Raw genomic sequence first — 22,466 nt, 5'->3', positions numbered from 1 at the left:
CTGATTGAAGGCGATATCTTTCATGTACTGGGTCTGACTTAGAGTAACACCATATAAGGCCATAGACGGACATGCCTCAGAAAATGGACATGCGGCCGGCCTTAACTCTGTGTCCATGGACCCTGTACGTGTTCACAGAGAGGAGGTGTCATTAGTTGCCCCTTTGCCGCTGGAAGTCAGGACACCAAGCCCGTACCCTTTGATCAAGACTGCTCCCCCATCACTGCTTTTGAGTATTGGTGGTGCACTCTCCATGGACGGAGGGACCCACACCTTGCTGCTCGTGGTTCTTTGTAGAAACCCTGAGTACAGTTCAGTAAAATCTGAGATTTGTAAACCAACTTAGGTCATGTGAGCATATTCTTTTAAATAAAAGGATCTTGATTGGGGGTGCCTGGGTGGCTCCCGTCGGTTGAGCGTCCGACTTCGGCTCCTCAGGTCATGATCTCACAGTTCGTGGGTTGAGCCCTGTGTCGGGCTCTGTGCTGACAGCTCAGAGCCCGGAGCCTGCTTTGGATTCTGTGTCCTGTGTCTCCCTCTCTCTCTGCCCCTCTCCCATTCATGCTCTGTCTGTCTCTGTCTCAGAAATAAATAAACATTAAAAAAAATTTTTTTAAAAATTAAAATAAAAATAAAAAATAAAATAAAAAGGATCTTGATTATTTGTTGATTACTCTCCTAGTCCCTCCTCATTTTGAAAAATAAGACGTGTGAGGAGACCTTAAGTGGTTGGGTGGGTATGCCCTTGACAGAAAGAAATACCCAATAGATAAAGAGTTAGTAGAACTCCATGGGCCGGACTGGGACTCCCCAAAATTCACCAGTTGAAACCCTTCACTCCCAGGCCCTCAGAATGGGGCTGTGTGTGGAAGTGGGGTCTTTGAAGAGGTGACTAAGGTCAAATGAGGTCACTAGGGCAGGCCCTGATCCCATAGGGCTGATGTCCTTGTAACAAGAAGAGATTAGGGGGTGCCTGCGTGGCTCACTCAGTTAAGCCTCTGACTCTTGATTTGGCTCAGGTCACGATCTCACGGTTTTGTGAGTTCAAGCCCCACGTTGGCTCTGTGCTGATAGCACGGACCCTGCTGGAGATTCATTCTCTCTCTCTCTCTCTCTCTCTCTCTCTCTCTCTCTGTCTCTCTCTGTCTCTGTCTCTGTCTCTCTCTCTCTCTCTCTCTCTCTCTCTGTGTGTGTCCCTCCCCTGCTTGCTGTCTTTCTCAAAAATTAATAATAAATAAAAAACCAGGGGGAATTAGGGCACGGGCACACACAGAGGGATGGCCACGTGAGGACGCGGGAGAAGACAGTTTACACGCCAAGGAGACAGGCCTCAAGGGGGAACCAGCCTCGGCCCTGCCTGGATCTCAGGCTCACAGCCTGCAGTATTGGGTGTGGGAAAGGTCTGTTAAGCCTCCCGGTCTGTGTTCCTTTGGTATGGCAGACCAGTCCACCCAGGAGTTTAGAATTTTTGATAGCCTGAAGGGATCCAGCAGTCTGCACCAAGGTTCGACAGTCTTTACCCTGGGGACGGAATGCTCTGGGATGTACAGAGCTGGGATGTACAGACGGAATGCTCTGGGATGTACTGGCTGTGCCAGTGGGAACACCACAGAAGTTTCTCCAGTCTTCCTTGGGTCCTCTTTCCACAGTTGAGTTTTGTGACATTCCTCCACACCCCCCCCCCCCCCCCCCCCACAAAACTGCTTAAACAAAAAGCACGCCCTGACAGCCAAAGGAATATGCCTGGACATGATGCATTTTGTGTCTTTAAAGGAGGAGCACTTTATAGTGATCAGCGCTGAGTTCACCGCAGTGTGATTCCTAGATGTCACGATGCTTTGCCTCGCCCTAAATTAAAACTGTTTCTGGCGTCGTCTCCCTACTAATGCTTATGTTGTATCCCAGCAGGCCCTCTGCGGGGGCTTGCTTCATACCAGTGGTAAGGACAGAAGGCGAGGAGGGTCAGGGCAGGCCACTGAAAGGTAGATCCCGAAGAGAATGGAAGCTGTTCTTTCAGCGGGGAAAGAACGTCTTTCAGCCTTGCATTTTGTGGAGGACATCTGCTGGTTTTCATTTATTCAAAAGGCATAAAAACATATGGATTCATCATTAAACCATAAAGCCTGGGGCCTTCGGAAGCTAATTCTTAGCAGAGTTTACACATCTGCAATATAAGAAAGACACATCCATCTAGAACGCGGTGGTTGTCTGTTTGTCCCCTAAAATTCAAGAAGGACTTAAATTATTGATGTTCATGACACGTGTCAGTGGGACATGGGAAAGAAGAACCCAGCGATTAATGAGATTTGTGCGTCTGCGATTGTGATGTAGCACTAAGAAAGGCCAAGGCCACGGTGTTCTTTAACAGCTGGTGGCCAGCCTTAGGGAAGTGTCACACGTAGTGCCATGAACCGTCTGTAGCTGCCTTTGACCTCCGGTTGTTAAGGTCCTCGTGAACGACATGTTCAGAAAATTTTGTTCTTTCTTACGCTGGGTGTTTGGTCTGCTTGAGACTCACTGTCTCAAGAAGTCCAGTGAAAAAAAGGACTAGAAGTCCAGTGAAAAAAAGGAAAAACAGGTGGCCAAGAACGTTTCTTATTGTGTTATTTTTCTATTGCCGTAGTCACCAGTTAAGACAACACAGACGTCTTACAACAGCGACATTGTGCAGGTCAGAAATCCCGTATCTGTCTTGCGGGCTGAACTCTTGGTGTCCTTTCTGGAGATGCGTTCCTTTCTGGAGGCTTGGGATTCCCTTGCCTTCTCCAGCCACATGCGGGCGGCCTCATTCCGTGGCTCACAGCCTCTTGCTCGTCTTTAGCCTATTCACACGCTCCAGGTCTCTGACCATTGTTTGGTAATACGGGCGTTTGGGGCCATCCACTTCCCTCCCAGCACTGCCTGCTCCCCGAAGATTTGGGGGTGTCGTGTTTTCATTTTCATTCGCCCCACAGGATCTCTGAGTTTCCCTTATAATTTCCTCTTTGGCCTTTGAATATACAGGCACGTTGTGTAGTTTCCATGTGTTCTTGCCAATTTCCCCAGTAGGTTTTCTATTACCAGCTTCTGTTTTCATCCCACTGTAGATTGGGGAAGTATTTTGTATGATTTCAAGCGTTTGTCAGTTTACGGCGGCACCTTGGCCTAGCATACTGTCTTCCCTGGAGAAGGTGTGTTTTCTTCGGCCAGGGGGAACATTCTGCAAATGTCTACTAAGTCCAGCTGGTTGGCGGTGTTTACGTAGTTCACGGTGTTAAGTCTAGTCCCCTCTATCCTTGCTGCTTTTTAATCTAGTTCTACCCCTTATTAAAAGCATCACATCCAAATCTCCAACTGCTATTGTTGAATTATCTATTTCTCCCAACAGTTTTATCAGTTTCTCTTTTATGTAATTGGGGCTCTGTTGTGGAGTTCATACGTGTTTATAATTGTCGCATCTTTAGAATACGGAATGACCTCTTTATAAGATGCTTCTGTTAGATTTCTTTGCTTTGTAACCGCTACAGGCATTTGTCTTGAATCTCTGTTGTGTGATGTAGCCAATCTGCTTCTCTTTTGGTTGCTGTGCACCTTGCCTATCTTTTCAAACCTCCTTGAAATCTTGTGCTTCTCTCGACGTAAACTGTGTCTTGTAGACACGTTATACTTGGAGCATGGTCTTCTTGTTTTAAAATCCATTCTGGCAGGGTTTAGCTTTTAATTGGGGGTTTTAATCATTTACATCAAATGCCACTCCTGATAAAACAGGATTTTTGTATGGCATATTGTTTTGTGTATGTCTTATTTTGTTCCTTTATTTCTTCATGGAGAAGTTATACTGCCTTCTTTCATATTAACTAGATACTTTCTAGTGTACTATTTTCTTAAAAATGTAATTTATTGTCAAATTGACTAACATACAATGTGTAGAGTGTGCTGTTGATTTTGGGGGTAGATTCCCATGGTCCATTGCTTACATACAACACCCAGTGCTCATCCCAACAAGTGCCCTCCTCAATGCCCATCACCCACCTCCCCTCCCTCCCATCCCTCATCGACCCTTAGTTTGTTCTCTGTATTTAAGAGTCTCTTATGCTTTGCCTCCTTCCCTCTCTGTTTGTAACTATTTTTTTTTCCTTTCTTTTCCCCCATGCTCTTCTGTTAAGTTTCTCAAGATCCACATATGAGTGAAAACATAAGGTATCCATCATTTTCTGACTCACTTATTTCACTCAGCATAATACCCTCCAGTTCTATCCAGGTTGCTACAAATGCCCAGATTTCGTTCTTTCTCATTGCTAAGTGGTATTCCATTGTATATATAAACCACATCATGTTTATCCATTCGTCAGTTGATGGACATTTAGGCTCTTTCCATAATTTGGCTGTTGAAAGTGCTGCTATGAACATTGGGGTACAAGTGCCCCTATACATCAGTACTCCTGTATCCCTTGGGTAAATTCCTAGCAGTGCTATTGCTGGGTCATAGGGTAGATCTATTTTTAATTTTTTGAGGAACCTCCACACTGTTTTCCAGAGTGGCTGCACCAGTTTGCATTTCCACCAACAGTACAAGAGGGTTCCCATTTCTCCACATCTTCTCCAGCATCTATAGTGTCCTGATTTGTTCATTTTAGCCACTCTGACTGGCATGAGGTGGTATCTCAGTGTGGTTTTGACTTGTATTTCCCTAATGAGGAGTGACATTGAGCATCTTTTCATGTGCCTATTGGCCATCTGGATATCTTCTTTGGAGAGTGTCTATTCATGTCTTCTGCCCATTTCTTCACTGGATTATTTGTTTTTTGGGTGTTGAGTTTGATAAGTTCTTTGTAGATTTTGGATACTAACCCTTTATCTGATATGTCGTTTGCAGAGATCTTCTTCCATTCTGTCGGTTGTCTTTTAGTTTTGCTGATTCCTTCGCTGTGCAGAAAGTCTTTAGTTTGATGAGGTCCCAGTAGTTCATTTTTGCTTTTGTTTCCCTTGCCTCTGGAGACATGTTGAGTAAGAAGTTGCTGCGGCCAAGATCAAAGAGGTTTTTGCCTGTTTTCTCCTCGAGGATTTTAATGGTTTCCTGTCTCACGTTTAGGTCTTTCATCAATTTTGAGTTTATTTTTGTGTATGGTGTAAGAAAGTGGTACAGGTTCATTCTTGTGCATGTTGCTGTGCAGTTCTCCCAGCACCATTTGTTAAAGAGACTGTCTTTTTTCCATTGGATATTCTTGCCTGCTCTGTCAAAGATTAGTTGGCCATACATTTGTGGGTTCAGTTCTGGGGTCTCTATTCTATTCCATTGGTCTATGTGTCTGTTTTGTGCCAATATCATACTGTGTTGATGATTACAGCTTTGTAGTAGAAGCTAAAGTCTGGGATTGCGATGCCTCTGTTTTGGTTTTCTTCTTAAATATGACTTTTGCTATTTGGGGTCTTTTGTGGTTCCATAGAAATTTTAGGATTGCTTGTTCTAGCTTTGAGAAGAATGCCAGTGCAGTTTTGATTGGGATTGCACTGAATGTGCAGATTGCTTTGGGTAATATTGATATTTATATTGACATTTTAACATTATTTATTCTTCCAATCCATGGCATGGAATGTTTTTCCATTTGTTTGTGTCTTCTTCAATTTCCTTCAAAAGCTTTCTCCTTCATAAGTTTTCAGCATACAGGTTTTTCCACTTTGGTTAGGTTTATTCCTAGGTATTTGATGGTTCTTGGTGCAATTGTAAACGGGATCAATTTCTTGATTTCTCTTTCTGTTGCTTCATTATTGGTATAGAGAAATGCAACCAATTTCTGTACACTGATTTTGTACCCTGAGGCTTTGCTGAATTCATGGATCAGTTCTAGCAGTCTTTTGGTGGAGTCTTTAGAGTTTTCCGTATAGAGTATCATGTCCTCTGCGAAAACTGAAAGTTTGACTTTTTCTTGGCCAATTTTGATGCCTTTGATTTCCTTTCGTTGTCTGATTGCTGATGCTAGAACTTCCAACACTATCTTAAACAACGGCGGTGAGAGTGGACATCCCTGTTGTGTTCCTGACCCTAGGGGGAAAGCTCTCAGGTTTTTCCCCATTGAGGATGATACTAGGTGTGGGCTTTCCATAAATGGCTCTTATGAGAAAAGTATGGAACACTTTCCGAATTTGCCTGTCATCCGTGCTCAGGGGCCATGCTAGTCTTCTCTGTATCGTCCAGTTTTAGTGTATGTGCTGCCGAAGCAAGCACTCTGCCGTTTTAATTCTCCCCTTGTTTCTTTTATTATGTATTATATACGTTCTTAGTTATTTTCTTAGTGGTTGCTCTGAAGATTACAGTTAACATCTTTTTTTTTTTAATTTTTTTAGTGTTTATTTACTTTTGAGAGAGAGTTACATAGAGTGTGAGAGAGGAAGGGGCAGAGAGAGAGAGGGAGACCCAGAATCCGAAGCAGGCTCCAGCCTCCGAGCTGTCAGCACAGAGCCCGACACGGGGCTCGAACCCACAGACCGTGAGATCATGACCAGAGCCGAAGTCAGACGCTCAACCACTGAGCCACCCAGGCGCCCAATTACAGTTAACATCTTAATGTGTCACCACCTAGTTTGCACTAATGCCAGCTTAGCTTAAAACTTATGCCAAAACTTTGCTCCTACATGGCTCCATCCTCTCCCCCCTCCTTCGTGCTGTGGCTGTCATGAGAATTTCATCGTTCAACATTATGTGCACATAAATAGAGATTTATAATCATTGCTTAGTGTAACTGTCTTTTAAATCGGATTTTAAAAAAAGATTTACAGACAAAAACACATTTATCTTGTCTTTTATGTACCCCCATGGGTAAAAATCTCACTCCCCTCCCCCACATTTGTGAACTGTTGCTTTAAGGAATATAAAAAAGTGTTGGAGCATCCCTATTGAGCATAATTTCAGCATAATCTAAAACTGCCAAAGAAATTTTTGAGTTGGCCATTGCATAACGAGCCAAAAAGCAAACATTCTGGTAGAAAAAGTATTGCATGTTTAAGTATTTCCAAACCTTACTTGATAATAGTTTGCAAAACAAAAAACAAGTTATCTGTCATTTTGGGTTGTAGGCCACCTTCAAGTTAGAGCTTTTCTTGGGGTGCAGCTGACAACAGTGTTGATGGAGAAGGGACATAGATACCTAATCGTGCTAGCAAGGGTATCAGTTTGACGTAGGGAGAAGTCTTTTTGGAGACCGTGGTTGAGTTTCCCCGGGCTGCACGGTCAGGGGGCATTACACAGTCTGAGAAAACTTCTGTTACGTTAGACGTCCTGCGTGTGTGAGTGGGCGAGCAGAGTCCAGACGCGCTGCGTGTGCAGTGTTTCTACTTCACCCCAAGCACGGAGGCGCGGCTGTGTCCCCGAGTCCTGCACCCTGTCACTCAGTGGTGCTTGGGGCTCTCATTCACAATCCGGGGCCGACCCCTCTGCCATCCCGTAACACAGCGGTGCCCACTTCAGGGAACACCGGGCTCTCGTCGCCACGTGCACATCCTGAGATTCCGATTCCGCCTCAAGGACTCCACTTGGGACACATGAGACGAACACACGTACGACAGGGAGCAGCCATCGCTCTCTGGGACTAGGGAAAAACTGGTGTGAAAAGCCTGTTTTCTCTGTGCAATCTGCTGAAAGTATGCTTTTAAAAAGAGAACCCGGGCACTTGAATGGGTCAGTGGTTTGGTAAGTGTCCGACTCTTGATTTCAGCTCAGGTCACCATCTCACAGTTCGTGACTCCGAGCCCCATGTCAGGCTCGGTGCTCACGGCATGCAGCCTGCTTGGGATTCTCTGTCTCCCTCTCTCTCTCTGCCCCTCCCCTGCACGTGAGCTCCCTATATCTCTGCCCATCTGTCTCTCTGTCTCAAAATAAATAAATGAACGTTGAAACAAAAGGAAAAAGGAGAGAGAAAATATGTGCACATAGAGCTTATTTCGATGTTACGCAACATCCTTCTGGACCCTTTCTTCTTCATTATGTGTATCAGCTTCTTGTAGGTACGAATGAATGTAAAAACATTTTAATTTGCGGGACTGACGACTGGCCGTCCTTTAGATGCCTCCACTTAAAGATGGTGTAGCTGTGTTGAATTTACACACGCAATGCGGGCTCTTTGCCCCCCTCACTGCCATCACACGGCTCTGGGGTGAACCTTCACGCAGCACAGCAGAGACAACACCCTCCTAGTGGGTAGTGGGGCACGTCCCATCGTCGTCGTGATGGCAGCCTGGACCCTCCCCTACACCTGCCTCCACCGGCCCCCCTACCTGTGGGTGCTTTGTGTGGGAGGAGCCTCACCGTGTCACGGATGGAGCAGGTCGTCACCCCTGGGAGCCACGGGCCCTCACTCTGCTTTTCAGTTATCCCTGCCAGCCCACCTTCCCCATAATTCCAAGCATCCTGGAGCCCGCTCTTGTCCAGGATGATGTGTGTGTGCCGTGACGACCCCCCAGGCTCTGTGATACAGGATCTCCGGTGCCCAGAGACGCCTGGCGCTCAGGAGGGGAGCTCGGGAAGCTGGGGGCCAGCGAAGGCCCCTTCAAGGATGCTCTGGTCCTGTTCCTTCACTTGTGTCTTCATCAGTGACCGTTCTGTATTTTCACACGCATCATCTTGAGCACATATTAGGACAAGTGCCTGTGGCTTCATTTCCCCAGTTGACCTTTCGAAAAGCACCCTGTGTTGAGCACGTGCTCTCTTCTGGACAATTCCAACCTGACACATTTCATCCTCAAACAACCCGAGGTCACAGGGAGCATTCTCCCTACGGCACCCGTGAGGAAGCTGACCGTTCAGCAGGCTTTTTACTTTGACAAGGTGACACCTGTAGGACGCGGCAGCCCCAGCGTGCAGATGCATGTCTCTGTGGCCCCCCAGGTGTGACAGTCCCCGTATGTGTTCCGCCTCCTCCACGGGCACAGCTTCTGGCTGCTTCCACTCTGCTTACCCCCAGGACGCCCATGCTCCGAAAGACCGCTTTGCACACTGCACAAGCTGCGGCTGATGACATCTCCCCTTCCCGTCCCCATCCTGCTGTTCTCCCTGCCTGTGCGTCACGGCAGAATGGGCTTATGTCATTGGGAAGCCTGGCCCTTGTGTCCAGATGCCCGGGCGGTGCGTGCACGGCCTGCGTGGGCCTCAGACTCCCTGTGGGAAAGGCAGAGCTTAACGTCCCTGGAGGACTCCGTATGCTCATGGCCCCCTCCGTGCCTAAATGAGGGGAGGTCTGCTCCAGGTCTTAAGAGAAATCTTTGGCAGCACTCACTTCTTGGGGAGCCCTTGGCTGACCGTCCAGAGTCTGGAAATACCTTCACTTAGTTCCCTCAGCTGGATAACTCCAGTTGCAGAGAATAACACACCAAAGCATCACTGCTCCAGGCTTCTAGATCAGTCTTTCCAGCAAGAGAGAGCAAAACGGCAAATGCGAAAGTCCGAGCCTGGGTTTGCACAGGGAGGACGTCTGGGCTTAAGGAAGGGGATGAAACTTTGCAGCCCACGTGAGTATCTGGGTGCTGGAAGCCATCGGCTGTTGTGGGGACAAACGGGTGTCCCGAGGAGCACCCAGGAGCCCCAGTGAGGGGAGACACTGGGTGACCCGTTCTCTGCATCCTGTATGGTCAGGGTGCTGTGCCCTGGCATCAGTGTGCCCATCTGAGAGCTGGGTATGCCGTGCCCCTAGTCCATACCACGGACGGCTGTCACAGATTCCAGTGCCACTCACCCCATGGGAAATGCCACCAATTATTGACCCTGTCCTACTAATTATTGTAGTAGCCACACATTCTCTGTTGTGTCATGACCGTGAATGCTGATGACACTTCAGCCCCGAGGTTCTAACACTTGTGCAGGCATCACAACTCTTGCACAGGGCTCGTTAAAACCCAAATAGCGTGGGCCCCGGGCTCTCTGGCTCTGTGGGTCTGGGTGGATCCAAGAATTTGCATTTCCTGTGAGGGCCCAGATAATGCTGATGCCGGTGTGGGTGGGACTCCTGGAGAGCCACTGCTTGAGTCCCAGTGCCCGGAACTGACACGGGACAAGGGAATGTGCGGAGGCCGTGTGTTAAAACGGGAGCTCACGCGATTGCATACAGGGCTGCGTGTCAGTGCTGGATGGTGCATATGCGGGCTCGCTGCCCTGGACTAAGTCCTGGCCAGTGAGTCTCGTTTCGTTATTTTTATTTATTTTATTCAGATTCACGTACACATTTCCTTTTCTTGATCGTAAGCTGGCCCAGTAGCATTTACGTATCAGTAATGTACCATCAGGCATCAGATACGCGTCGACACCTTGTAGAGCGAGTCCAAGGCTGTGTTTGGGACATTTGCAACTTGAAAAGCACTTCATTGTGAATGCCACCTTCCACAGTTCCTTCCCTGAATTTCCCCCTATTTTAGGAAATATTTGTCTGTAATCCTGCGGTTTCTCAGGGCTCGGATCGTGCCGCCCTCTCTGCCTTCTGCCTCTCTGTCTCTGGCCTTCACCACCTTGCTCTGTTTCTCAGGACCCACTGCGTATGTCTGTTGCCTCTGATTCCAGACCCCACCGTCACCAACACTCAGCCTTCCCCATGACCTTTGGCACCTGTCCAAGGGCAGGAGAAAGAGCAGGACGAAATGCCAGACGCTCGGGGAGCACAATGACAAGGGGAGGCCTGGGTGCGGGGAGTAAATTCTCCTATTGGTCTGTGTTTTACCCTTCTTCAGAAAGGGGGGCATCGCATCTCCTGTGGGTCCTGTGAGAACCACTCTGTGTGATCGTCACACCGGTGGAAGGTTGCTTGGCTGCACCCACTGGCCACCTGGGGACCCCTGTCCTTGACCTGGCGGGTGCCTAGGGACACCTGGGACTTGCCTAGGGCAAGCTCGTTGCCCTCCTGAAATCCTGGCAAAGGGCGTTTCTTCCCAGGCCAAAGGTACGAGGCAAGATTGCTAAAAGTCTTTCCTCCTTGGCCACGCACGTCATGGTTTCTAAAAGACACCTATGTGTTTGGTTGGCCGAGAACCATCTCTATGTCACCTGTTGCGTCCACATTCTTGTCCTGTCGGCCATGGGCCGACCCCAGGGACCTCTCTGTTCACCAGCAGGAGGAACGCTGTGCTCCACGAACCCTTTGTGGCCTTGCTCTGCCAGCACTGGCTGTCAGTCTGTTCTCCTCAAGGGAAACCTGAATTCATGTGGCTCGTCCTGCCCCGGTCGCACTTTCAGGGCAGTTCCGAAGTGCAGGGCAAGCGCCGTGTAGCGTTGGGTGATCTTCCAAATGTGTGAAATACTCTTCTCGTCAGTGCTGCAGATTCTCCACTCCTGGAGCCTGCCTGCGTTTTCAGGACTTGACCATGCGATTTGGATGCACGCGGAAAACTTTCTCTGCAACAGCACAGAGATGGCATTTTACGAAGGAAGGTCAAGTTCCAAGACACTTTTGTCACATTGGCCTTCACGGGTAGTTTAAAGTGTTCAGTTAGGGGCGCCTGGGTGGCTCAGTCGGTAGGCATCCGACTTCAGCTCGGGTCATGACCTCGAGGTCTGTGGGTTTGAGCCCCGCGTCGGGCTCTGGGCTGACAGCTCAGGGTCCGGAGCCTGCTTCGGATTCTGTGTCTCCCTCTCTCTCTGCCCCTCCCCGGTTCATGCTCTGTCTCTCGCTCTCAAAAATAAATAAACATAAAAAAATAATAAAGGTACAGTTAGATCAGCTTTTTTTGTCCTTTAAGTTTATTTATTTTGAGAGAGGGAAAGAGAGCATGAGTGGGGGAGGGGCAGAGAGCGAGAAGGAGAGAGAGAGTTCCAAGTAGGGTGCATGGCCAGCCCAGAGCCTCACGCAGGGCTGGATGTCCCGAACCGTGAGACCGTGACCTGATGCTAATTGACGACTTGGACGCTTAACTGACTGAGCCACCCAGGGGCCCCGGTTGGACCAGTTTCAGTGTGTCATTACCTGTCTGACTTCCTTCTTCGGGTGTAATTGGCCTAAAACCCATTCGTGTGGTTGCAGGCACCCAGGGGTTGTATTTCCCTTTCCACTCCTACTCCTTAGGTGGAGACTTAACTCTTTCAGAAACCGCCCCACTGTTCAGCAAAGCTGTTTCTATACTGGGTTGTGTATGAGCTTGCTAAGGGTGCTATAACAAATTACCACAAATGACGTAATGGCTGCTGGCTTGAAACAACACAGAATTGTTATCATTCTCTTCTGCAGGCCAGACGTACAACATTAGTCTTGGCAGGGTGTTCACACGCTCTGCTCCCTCAGGGCTCTCCGCAGGAGAATCTAGAGGCCTCCCGCATGCCTTGCCTTGTGACCCTCCCTCGCTCCCAGCTTCTGCTTCTGTGCTCACCCCTCCTCCCCTGACTCTGACCCGCCTGCCTCCCCTTATAAACACCCTCTGGTGACCTGGCGCCTGCTGCATAATCAAGGACCAGCTCCCCATCTCAGGGCACATAATGTGCTCGCACTGCATGCTGGGTCACACTTCCTTTTGCCTGTGAGGTGAGATATTCACAGGTTCTGGGGACAACGTTGTAGACATTTTTGGGGGATTGCTATTCTATCTACTGCAGGTTTTTTGGCTCATCATTGAGTTGTAAAGTTCGGTTCCTTGGGCGAGAAAAGTTGTAAAGTTTGGTTCCTTGTGCAAGAAAAGTTGTAAAGTTTGGTTCCTTGTGCAAGAAAAGTTGTAAGTTCGGGGGCGCCTGGGTGGCGCAGTCGGTTAAGCGTCCGACTTCAGCCAGGTCACGATCTCGCGGTCCAGGAGTTCGAGCCCCACGTCAGGCTCTGGGCTGATGGCTCGGAGCCTGGAGCCAGTTTCCGATTCTGTGTCTCCCTCTCTCTGCCCCTCCCCCGTTCATGCTCTGTCTCTCTCTGTCCCAAAAATAAATAAACGTTGGAAAAAAAAAAAAAAAAAAAAAAAAAAGAAAAGTTGTAAGTTCGGTTCCTAGATACAAGTCGTGTGTGTGCATGTGTCTGTGTTGTAAATATCCTTGCCTTTTGTTTTCTTGCTGGTGGTGTCTTTTAATTTTGATGAAAGCCCCTTTATCCACGTATCCCCTATGCAGGTTGCATTTTGTGTTCTCTGTGTGAAAACCTCATATAACCTATGATTGCAAACACGTCCTTCTAGGTTTTCTTGTACAAGTTATATAGTCTTGTTTTTTTTTTTTTTAATTTTTTTTTCAACGTTTATTTATTTTTGGGACAGAGAGAGACAGAGCATGAACGGGGGAGGGGCAGAGAGAGAGGGAGACACAGAATCCGAAACAGGCTCCAGGCTCTGAGCCATCAGCCCAGAGCCTGACGCGGGGCTCGAACTCACGGACCGCGAGATCGTGACCTGGCTGAAGTCGGACGCTTAACCGACTGCGCCACCCAGGCGCCCCTAGTCTTGGTTTTATATTTAGATCTATGATCCTAGTACCCGTGTTCATTTTTCCACCATTATACAGGTATACTTCCATACGTAGATGAGCGATCCAGCAACATTTTCTGAACCAGCTCATGTTTTAAATGAGTTTGTTTTATTTATTTATTTATTTATTTATTTATTTATTTATTTATATTTAAAAAAAAGAATTGTTTTTAATGTTTATGTATTTTTGAGAGAAAGACAGAATATGAGCAGGAGAGGGGCAGAGACAGAGGGAGACACAGAATCCAAAGCAGGCTCCAGGCTCTGAGCTGTCAGCACAGACCCTGACGTGGGGCTCGAACTCACAAACCGTGAGATCATGACCTGAGCCAAAGTCGGACGCTTAACCGAATGAGCCACCCAGGCGCCCCACTGTCCTTGTATAATTTTTATATATTTTTTAATTTATTTTTGAGAGACAGAGTGTGAGTGGGGGAGGGGCAGAGACATACCCACACAGAATCCAAACCAGGTTCCAGGCTCTGAGCTGTCAACACGGAGCCCAATGCGGTGCTTGAACTCACGGAGTGTGGAGATCATGATCTGAGCTGAAGGTGGATGCTCAACCGGCTGAGCCACCTAGGCGCCCCTTAAATGAGTTTTAGAAGTTGAGTATGGATTACCAGGGGACAAAAAAATCCTTCGAGCAATCCCCATACACACTAAGTGGAATAATCGATAATGCCAGTGATTCATGCCAAATGCTAATCAAAGGTTTTTACTTCACAGGGGATCACACAAATGATCATTACTGGTCTTTATTTTAAGCAATCACAGTTATTATTACTCCTTTACGGTTCAAAACTGATAGCTTACAGCCACGGGAAGCGATACATCAAATACTCTTAAGTACTTTTCTCTAAGCCTGCTAGAGCAAGCAAGCTTCGAAAATGAAGCAAAAATTACCACGACTCATAATTTCATGGTTGTTAATTATTCATTTCCCTCTTTTACATCCCTAAACACAAGGAAGCGCTACCTTTTACGCGCAGGCTCGTTTGTAAAGGTTAACTAGCTGCCACAGAGACTATGCAAGCCTCTCCCATCTGTAGAAAGCATGGGCGCGTTAGTGGACGCGGGAGAGAGTGTCTAAGTGCCCTCGGCCCGTAGGAACCTGCAGTCTTGGCTGGAGAACAGATCACCGTACTTCCGTTCCTGCTAGGCTCTCGATTTCCTTCCTCTACGCTCTCAATTTCCTTCCTCCTAGGCTCTCGTTTTCCTTCTCCTGCCCATACTGCTAGGAGGCCCAGTGCTAACCTCTGCTTGCTGCTCTCAGACGACCTTTCTTGGCTACCAGGTCATTGCCGTTAGCTGAGGGCAGTATTTCAGTAGGTCTTGAGAAATACTCGGATTTATATACTGGCATTTTCTCATTCTTTTTGCAAAGTGTCCCCTACCTTTGCGGGTGTTTGACTGCTCCTTTGTTTGTTCAACAGGCATTAATGAGCCGTTTGGTTCTCATCACAGATTTATTTCACTTATAGCAGGGACTGTTTGGGCCTCAATTATCACGTTTTTCTGAGGTCCTATCACATAGTAGGTGCCCAATAAATATTTGCTTAATCAAATCGATTGCATTTCAAGCATATGCCCTTTCTGTATTCCGAAGATCAATGTCTGGTTCTTAAGATTGTTCATGTATGATTCTGTTGAGTGTTGCATGTCATATGTATTTTTATAATAAAAGATGTTTCCAATTTATAAATATTTGGTCCAGAAGGACCTCTGTACTCAGTCATTTGAAACTTTGGCTTACTTTTAATTTGGAGGAAAAAAAATCAGTTTTACGTTGCTTTGGGTTCTCCTGTATATCATTACAGTTTTGTTTTTTTCTTTTTTTCTCCACGGTATGCAAAGCATAAATGAAAATAATAGCTGGGGGGCCGCGAGCAGCAGTGAGCAAGTAATATTTTTGGGTCACACGTAATTAAGCAAAACAAGCCAACACTACAACTAAATATGAAACAAGGTAGTTTTGTAGCTTACTGTGGTTTGTAACCTGCTGTTTTTTAATGGAAGATTTCTGTAAAGATTTGTGGGAATCCTGAAAGAACATTGTTTCTGTCTGTGCTTTGTGCTGCACTAGATTTTTTGTTTTAAGCTTATTTATTAATTTTGAAAGAGAGAGAATCGGGAGGGACGGAGAGAGAAAACCAGAGAAGCAAGCTCAGTGACATCTGTGCAGAGCCCGATGTGCTGCAACTCACGAACCGTGAGATCATGACCTGAGTGAAACCAAGAGTCGGACGCTTAACTGACGGAGCCACCCAGGTGGCCCCCTTCACTGCAGCGGATTTTTACAAAGTTTCTTTTTTTTTTTTTTTCTTTTTTTCTTTTTTTTCCCTTTGGACTTTTAGGCGCCTTTCCTACCCCCTGGCTTTTGTTTGGACCCAGCGTCCTGTGCTGGAGCGTTTCCCACAAAGGTCCATCCCCACAGTGCACAGCAGGATAAGAGCACATGTGTGAATGGGGTTAGTGGGCAGAGGCCCGAACTCACTTTATACCACCTTGTGTCCTGACTGTCGCAGTCCCTCGTGAACACCTCCTCACCCTCGTACAGGGTCCTTGCTGCTGTGCAGACCGTGGGGTGTTTCCCTCCGAAGGGCCGTGACTAACGCAGGGCTGAGAGGAGTTCCTGTGTGAAGAGGTGCTCTAGGGAGCGAGGTGAACAGCGCTAGGCAGTGCATGTGGCCCCAGCGCCTGCCCGGGAACGTGGTACAGGTTTGCTTGTGGATTGCCGGGTATCCAGGACGACATGTGAGGACAGGCTGTCGGCAGCCACGTAGGGCCCATGGTCCCCGATTTTTGACTGGCTCGGTGACTGTTTCCTTTAATGGGACTTGAATGTCTGGGGCCAGCCGGCACGGCTCCCACCCCTTCGCAGCTCACCAGGTGGCTTTCCATGTGGGCATCTCGTGGCCTTAAGGTGGAGATACCTGCCCCCTCGCGGTTGGTTGCCCGTTCTTCCTTCTCCATCGTGGGTGACGGTCCAGGAGCAGACGACAGCAGCCTGGGGGATACTGAGCAAGAACGAAATAGCAGGCAGCTAACTGCCACCTTACGCATAGGACAGCAGGGTGCCGACACTGCCCGGGACGAATGTGAGGCAGAGCCCCAGCCCTCAGCGTCCCCGGCAGCTTTCCTGGGAGCCAGAGCACGCCCTCTGTGGAAGTCACTGGTCCCCACCACTCCGTCCTCACTGACTGCCAGCTTTCAGCACAGGACCAACCCCAAAGGCCAGATGTGCCCCCCAGACCCATCACGTAGCCTGCCCTGCTTCTGCATAGACCCCCTGCTCTGCCTCCTCCCCCCTGCAGCTTCCCTGTGCCCAGCTCTGAGTGAGCCGCCCCTGCTCGTTCTCATCCAAGGGTCTTCACTGGCTTCCACACTTCCCTTTGTCATTCAGGACTTTGAAACTGCAGGAGTGCCTCTTCCTTCCCTCGCCAAGTCCGTGAGAGTGCTGTTTTCACACTTTCTTGGTCGCCCTCCAGGTGACAGTGCCTTCCTACTATGCCTAGGGCGACCGCTGCTCTCAGCAGATGCTGGCCCGTGCAAGACATGGCTTGCGTGGGCCATGGCTCTCCACGGCGGCTGGTCTGGCCAGTGGATTGACTGAGACCAAGCTGGGCCAGCAGGAGCGTGCCCGGAGCCCATTGGAGCCCCATGATAGCAGGGTGGGCAGGACGTGGGCCCGGTGCCCTGTGCCAGCAGCATAAAGAATTTCCCTTAGCACCTGCTGCCTGCACTGGCCTCACGGCACAGCTTTTGCCTTTAGGGTTCTAGGAATGATTAAGCAAGCTCGGCTGCCTTAAGAAGTCAAGAAAAGCCCAAGGCAAGCGAGATACCACATCCAGCGCTCTCAGATAACTCAGCTCCTGTCCCCTGTGAATCACTGTGTTTCCAGGCCATGACGTTGAGAGCTCAGGGTTTCAGATAGCTGTGCCACTGACCCAGTAGTCCACTTGTGGAAAAGGACTCCTCTTATGCAGCGATGACCTTCATGGAACCAGGTCCCACCCTAGGGCATGCGTGTGCGAGATGCGAGCATCAGAGTAGCTGTTCCCCAAACAGGGCCACCAGCAACAACTGTGGCTTCATGTTTGCTGGTCCCAGTGCTAGACATTGTTTTCTTGGTTGCCAGTTAAGAGAAAAATGAGCCACTTCACTCCTTCTTTCAGTAGAGTATCTTCCACTAAGCTGCCCATATTTTTATTCCTCAAAAGAAACAGTAGCTTGTTAGATGTCCTTTCAAAGGAGGTGCGCCCTTGCCCTGTGAAACCGTGCTGTGCACGGTCCCCTGGCCGTCTCCTCTCCCCTCTGCTGGTGCCCAATTAACTCCGATTAACCGACAACTCTAATTAATTGGACTCATTTGCTGCTGTTGACTTCGGAAAGAATGGGGCATATTCATTTGCTTCTTATTTAAAAACTCCTGCTTTCGCTAAAAACATATTAGCATAGACATCATCTGTTGTCAGAAGAATAGGAAAAGAAAGGAAGGTTTAAGTAGTAATAGTATACTGTAGAGAGGAAATGTAAACGTTAGGATTAAGGTCATAGCTGATTTTTTCCCCTTAATTTCTACTAATAAGTCTATATATGTCATTATTGAAGTGAAGCTTTTCTTAAAGGTATTCCATTAAAAAAAATTTTTTTTAATGTTTATTTTTGAGAGAGAAAGAGAGACAAAGTGTGAGCACGGGAGGGGCAGAGAGAGCAAAGCAGGCTCCAGCCTCTGAGCCTTCCACGGGGCTCGAACTCAAGAATCGTGAGATCATGATCTGAAGTAAAAGTCGGATGCTTGACCGACTGAGCCAACCAGTCGCCTCAAAGGTGAGCCGTTTTTAAAATCAGCGGCTTTGTAAAGCACAGGGCTTCAGTAAAAACAGTACGTCAGCTCTGGGGGTTTCCACTCTAGCATAGTCGCAACTTCCCCGGGGGTGCCTTCTAAAACTCACCCTGCAGGGCCCACCCCCAATTTCTGACTCTCCAGAATATCTGGTCATCAACTACAGATCACCTCCAACATGCTATGCAAACAGCTTAGAAAAACAGACACGTCCACTTACACCAAATGGCATCGTACGCTGACTATTTGTCATTAAAGCTGTGTCACCGTTAAAATGCGTACCGTCCTCTGCATTCAGAAACACTGCTGCAGTTCTCAGTCCTCCCGTCTTCTGGGTCGGGACAGTTTCGTCTTCAGTGAGGCTGGGCTCTCCCATCTGAAAAGGTATTCATATCTTCAGGACACCCACCTATCTGTCATATCACACAAATCACTGGCTGTTGATCACCCCCTGCCCCCTTTTTGTGATTGGAAATCATCAAAGTATGACTATTCTGGAGACACATGAAGTCTGGAAAAAGCATTACGTGGCTTTGTTGTCGTGTTCAGGGTATGCAAGGTATGACTGCCTGGCAAGCAGTAATCGATGTGGGTCAGAATCCCTTTTCCGAAACTCGTGCAGCCAGTCGTATCTCGGTTTTTAAGTTACCGGTGTTAAAAAGCATTACAATCACATGTTCCGTGAGATACACGCTCTCAGTACGGCGGTGTGTGGGGCAGGACCCGTGAGCAAACCCACAGGTGTTTCTATAGAGAAGTGTGTGAATATTCGCACTGTGATAAATAATAAACAGTCCCCCCACCCCTTGTGGCAGTCCAGGTCAGGTTTTGCTGCTAAAGGCAGACTTTTCATTGCAGAAGCGTATGGATGAAGCGATTGTAAGTGAGGGCTCACGTTTGTGTACCCAGCCGGGCAGGTACTTAACGAGTGTATGAAGCTGGCTCCATATGCCTGGAGGAAGGTGTCACCCTCTTGTGAGTGCACTGCAGATACTCAGTGGTTTGGTTTTGTTATTATGTAAAATATTTTGCAGGAGGCAGTGTGGCTTCTCAGATTAAAGGGGTCTTTGCCGTGCAGAGAAAGCAGCTCTTGTGGTCTCGGAACTCAGACACGCAGGTGCCAGGCAGGTGTCCCCCACCCCCACCCCCACCCCAGACAGTGATGCTGGAGTTTGCCCAGCCAGCCGCTGCACTCACAGCTCAGCATGGACCATTGTACTTGAGTGATGCAACCATCCCCCTTAGCATCCCATTCTACAGGTCGGTAACCCAAGGCCCAGCCGAGGGCTGAGCACCTGTTTGAAGATTTCAGTGACTTGTGAAGTGCAGGGCGGGGTCTGAAACCCAGGGACCTCCCACAGCGGGAGTCTTGTCACACGCAGCCCCGCAGGCCAGCCCTGGCAGTGTGCCACCGCTCCCTGGGGAAGACACTACAAGTCTGGAAGGCTAAGAAACCCGTCCCAGGACTGGCAGCTAGCATGTGGCCGGGCTGGGACTTTACTGCTCAACTTTGAGATTGCTGATGTCCGCAATTTCTCCCAATACAATTCCAGCTCTGGGCTGGAAACAAAAACGGGGATGGGCGGAAAAATCAGGGCTCAGCATGCTCGTCCCTGACACATGGGTTAAGGTGTTTTGCTATGAAGCAGTGCAAGTTCTTCTAAAACTGGAATTAGGTGCTCGTTTGCAGGCTGGGATGCAGTTCCCTGCGTCGGAGACGTGGAGACACACCCTTACCGCTTACCACTTTATGGGGTAAAATGCAAAGCGTCACCGTCCTCTGGGAGCCAGGGATCGAGTCGGCAAACATGTAAATACATTCTCAGGGATGAAAAGATGACAGTGACCACGTTACCAGCGCAGAACCTTGGTGTCAGAGACCCCCGTGCAGGCCAGCAGGGTCTCCACGCCAGCCTTGCTGCACGTGAGGTGTAGACACGCCTTCAGCCGCAGCTCTGTGAATTCAGGCTTGAATGTGTCCCCGGGAGGGCGGCCTGCTGTCCACGAGGACACCCGCCTTCTGGCCACCGCGCCCCGGTTTGCCGGTTCCGGTCTCCGGTCTGAAGCCCACCTGTTACCGCTCAGCTGATGGCCTCACCTGCAGCCAGTGCCCGGCGGTGGTGCCTGGGCTCTGGGCTCTGTCTTGCGCAGACAGGGCGGTTTGTGCTTTGCAAAGCACGCTTTTCCGACACTCCTCAGTTGGGCAGCAACTTCTGCGGCTGTAACGCGTTACGGTGCTGTTCTCCCGAAAAATAACAGACGCGCGAGTTGAACGCGTTGGCCCGGGCTCGCTTGTGCACAGCAGAGCTCACGCACCTGACACTTGCCCTGCTGCTTTTTAAAATGCTCCTTTTAGGGATTTCTTTCCCCTTTCAGAACACTGTCCCTTTGCTTGGAAGCATGGTGTCCTGAGCCTGCGAAGGCATGCTCGGATGTGAGGACTCTAATGACTTGTTTAGAGCCTCGCTTATTCACCCGGACTTTGGGATGATTTTGTCCAAACTGTGAACAAGAGTGGTCTGCACAGCCCCCTACAGATAGGGAATCCCGCAGCTCGGCGTCTTGTGAGTTAAAAGCTCTGACACGCGGCTTTAAGTGCACACTGCTGAAAGCGTTTTCGGAGGCCACCGTGTCGTTTCTGGCTTGGGGATTATCATTTCCTCCGCGCTCTCCTCTTGATCGTCATCCACTTGCTTTACCCAGACGCCCCGAGCAGGACCCGCATCTTTCTGCCCGGCTTCTGCCCCTTCTTCTCTCCTGCGCAGCCTCGCGTTTGAACACGGCTGTGCGCGTGTAAGTGTGCGTGAACACGCGTGCGAACGTACATATGTCTAGATGTGTGTACGGCTGGGCGCGCGTACGTGTGTGTGAAGACGTACGCGAACGTACGTACATCTCGTGTGTACTGTGGGCCGTGCGTACGTGTGCGTAAATGCGCGCGAACGTCCGTCCGTCTAGACGTGTGTATGGCTGTGCGCACGTACGTATACATGAACTTGTGTGTGAACGTATCTACGTCTCGACGTGTGTATGGCTGGGCGTGCGTACGTGTGTGTGAACACGCGTGCGAACGTACGTAAGTCTAGATGTGTGTACGGCTGTGCATGTATGTGAGCATGTGTGCGAACGTATGTAGTCTAGACGTGTGCACGGCTGGGTGCTTGTACGTGAACACGCGCACGAACGTACGTACGTCTAGACGTGTGAACGTATGTACGTCTAGACGTGTGTACAGCTGGATGCACGTACGTGAACACGCGCGCGGAGGTACGTACGTGAAGACGTGTGTACGGCTGGGCGCGTGTACGTGCACACGCGTGTGAACATACCTAGGTCTAGATGTGTGTATTGAGTCCTGCGTTCCAGCACGGCCACGCACAAACCTCTCCCTCTCCCCATTTTCCTCACCGCCGCGGGTGCTAGGTTTGCAGATGCTGGCTCCCAAGCAGAAGACGACGTGCTGTGTAGGCCTCCTCGCAAACTCTGCTTTCCTCTGGGCACCTGGGCTCAGCGTCTCCAAAACGCACGCAGCCGCCTGTGGCGTCCCTGCTCCTCCGGTGCTTGCCTTGGCTAGACGTTCACGAGATCGCGGGGGCCACCGTGCACCAGAAATGCTGTGTTCCGGCAGGCCGCGGAGGCGTTAGCTGGCCTTTCAGCGACCTGACCTTTCTACCCGGGTCCACACTGGACACAGGGATGACGCTCCAGCATTAAGGAGACCTCCCTGAGACGCAGATAGTGTTGGCTTTTTTTAAAGTGTTTGTGTGTTTTTGAGAGAGAGACAGAGCTGGAGTGGGGGAAGGGCAGCGAGAGAGAGTGAGACACAGAATCCAAAGCAGGTTCCAGACCCCGAGTTGTCCGCACAGAGCCTGATGCAGGGCTCGAACTCATGAACCACGAGATCATGACCTGGGCTGAAGCCTGACGCTCAACCGACTGAGCCCCCCCGGGCGTCCCTAGTATCACTACTATTAACGCTATGCAATTATTCAACATGTAAGGACATAAGCGTAGATAAGTATAAATGGAGCAAGTACCATTTATCATGCTGTGTCTAATTTACAATATAGTATGTGTTAGCGGTAACACTCTAATTATTACCAGTCATACAATTCAACACTTGTTAACCTCAAGAGGCCCCGGGATGCTAACTCAGTTGTCTGAGGCTTTACTGGTAAAAACTCTGCACCCAGGATCCAATTCCCGGACTGGCCTTTCACCATGACATGAT

At 49.1% G+C, this 22,466-nt stretch overlaps 1 protein-coding gene and 1 non-coding gene across 7 annotated transcripts in view; one reads left to right on the top strand and one right to left on the bottom strand.

Annotated features, from left to right (window-relative positions):
• The window catches only part of PUDP (pseudouridine 5'-phosphatase), a 477,558-nt gene that overhangs the window by 12,455 nt on the left and 442,637 nt on the right, over window positions 1–22,466 (top strand). The window lies entirely within an intron of this gene.
• Window positions 6,100–6,205, bottom strand: LOC125157977 (U6 spliceosomal RNA). Its single transcript, XR_007149115.1, has one exon. It is a non-coding gene; the product is annotated as a U6 spliceosomal RNA (small nuclear RNA).

This window comes from Prionailurus viverrinus, chromosome X, assembly GCF_022837055.1.
Source record: "Prionailurus viverrinus isolate Anna chromosome X, UM_Priviv_1.0, whole genome shotgun sequence".
NCBI lineage: Eukaryota > Metazoa > Chordata > Mammalia > Carnivora > Felidae > Prionailurus > Prionailurus viverrinus.
Note: the sequence above shows the minus strand (reverse complement) of the source record. Positions and strands in the feature narration are given on the sequence as shown.